The sequence below is a fragment of the Schistocerca gregaria genome, chromosome 5 (genome assembly GCF_023897955.1).
Source record: "Schistocerca gregaria isolate iqSchGreg1 chromosome 5, iqSchGreg1.2, whole genome shotgun sequence".
NCBI lineage: Eukaryota > Metazoa > Arthropoda > Insecta > Orthoptera > Acrididae > Schistocerca > Schistocerca gregaria.
Genome location: NC_064924.1, coordinates 36,164,720 through 36,166,961, shown reverse-complemented (window position 1 = coordinate 36,166,961; position 2,242 = coordinate 36,164,720).

Sequence of the window (2,242 nt, the reverse complement as noted above, 5' to 3'; positions counted from 1 at the left end):
ACAAATGGTTCAAATGGCTCTGAGCACTATGGGACTTAACTTCTGAGGTCATCAGTCCCCTAGAACTTAGAACTACTTAAACCTAACTAACCTAAGGACATCACACACATCCATGCCCGAGGCAGAATTCGGACCTGCGCCGTTGTGGTCGCGCGGTTCCAGACTGTAGCGCCTAGAACCGCTCGGCCACTCTGGCCGGCCATTAGGGAACACTTGGTGCTCTTGCTATCAGGCATTTAATACAACTTTGACCTCTTAGCGGATCACAATAATTCCCTTACTGTCGAATGACAACAGCAGACACAGTGTTGTGAGAACTGCATTTAAATTCACTTAACGCTGATGAAACGTACGTCGACTGCCGGGATCCAACCTGGACACTTCAGGACTGGCCATTGAGGCAGCCCTCTATCCGTTTGCTTTATGCTGTGCGTAGCCTTTCCAGCGGTTGCACAGACTTCGCTTTGAGCGTGCGCCTCAACTGTATCACAGGCCAGGTGACGCGGCTTCGCTACTTGGCGTCTGGACGGCGTAATTTCCCGGACAGCGTCGCTACCGGCGTCTAACGCGCAGCCGCCATTAGTTGATGAGCCGAGGATTAGGCGCACGCAAGCAGGTGGCACCAGCCCATTTAGCAACTCGTGCGGCGCTGTTCTGGCCGCTGGCGTGCCACCTCGTCCGCCGCGCTCAGGGTGTTAGCAGTTGCGTTGCGTCGTTTGGGGGAAGAGACCAAACTGCGAGGTCATCGGTCTCATGGGATTACGGAAGGACGGGGAAGGAAGTCGGCTGTGCCCTTTCAAAGGAACCATCCCGGCATTTGCCTGGAGCGATTTAGGGAAATCACGGAAAACCTAAATCGCGATGGCCGACGCTGGATTGAACCGAATGCGAGTTCAATGTGCTAACCACTGATCCACCTCGCTCGGTGTTCGCAGTCTGTGGATAAGTGAGAGGTGAAGGCCAGTCTCGATACGTCAGAGCGACGCTTTTGGCGTTCCTCCTCTGCGCTTGAAGCGTGAGTGAGTCGCCTGTTGCGTCAGCCCTAATTTCCCCTGCCTTCCTTTACGTTTTCGCCTTTTAGGTTCCTGTCTCGTTATTCTGAGAGTAATCTTTGGCTGCTCACCCTGTTAGTACGCTAATTCCATTGCCGGTATGGTCGCCGACCATGGATTTTATTTCCCAGTTTGTAAATATTCAATTCGTTCATAAATTCATCATTCTTAATTGTATACCCTATTACTGTTCTCATAAATGTAATTTCTTTTTCCTGATTTCTGTTCTCTATTTGTTTTTTCTACATCAGCATCAAGATGACCAGTGCCTGGGAGACTTCACATTATTCCACACTCGAACATAGTGAGGCGAGAATGAAATGTGCAGGGAGGAGACCCCCCAAGAGGGATCATGGCCGATAAAATTTTATTAAATAATGTTTTCCATTCATTCCATTGGGCATACTGTGGAGGAAGGTGCTGGCTGGAAGACCGTGGTCAGCACATTCCTGCCACGCGCTCCTCTGTGAGGCTCCATCTAGTCTCACGGCTCGGTTGCGCTGACGAGGGTACGCTACTAGCAAGGCGCGTTGGCGGAACCGACCCTCCAATCAGAGGCTAGTCGTGTGGTCACGTGGGGACGCGGCCGGGAGCGGCGAGGGCGGCTCGGAAACAGCTCCGCGCCCTCTTAGCTTCAGACCTCGGCCCCGAGTAGTCGCTCCTCTAGCCTCAGCCTCTCTTGTCAAACCTCCCGATGAACAGCCGGCAACCCCTCTTGGGGCTGCTCATCCCTACGTAGGCACCCATATACCATCTTTACATGAATAATTAGGGTCCATCAAGCTTAATTACTTTTAACTATTGCAACGCCCACAATTTTCCGCTCCTGACATCTATCCTGACGAACAGAAAATTTAGATCTTTACTTATGAGTTCTGATTCTGTTATTGTATTACGATGATCTTTACTCTATGGTGGTGGGCGTCAACAGAATATTTTCGCATCTGGAGGAGAAAGATGGTGATTGATATTTGTGAAAAGATCCCGTGGGGATCCAACAACTCGCAGCAGTACTCCAGCAGAAAACAAACAAATGTACTGCAGGCAGCATTTGCTATTCGAACGTTCCAGTTTATGTTGTTCTTAATTGTTGAATCTAGATATTCAGCTGAATTGACAGCCTTTAGATCTGTCCATTTATCGTGTAATAGAATGCTAACGAGCACCTTTTAATACTCATTTGGATGACC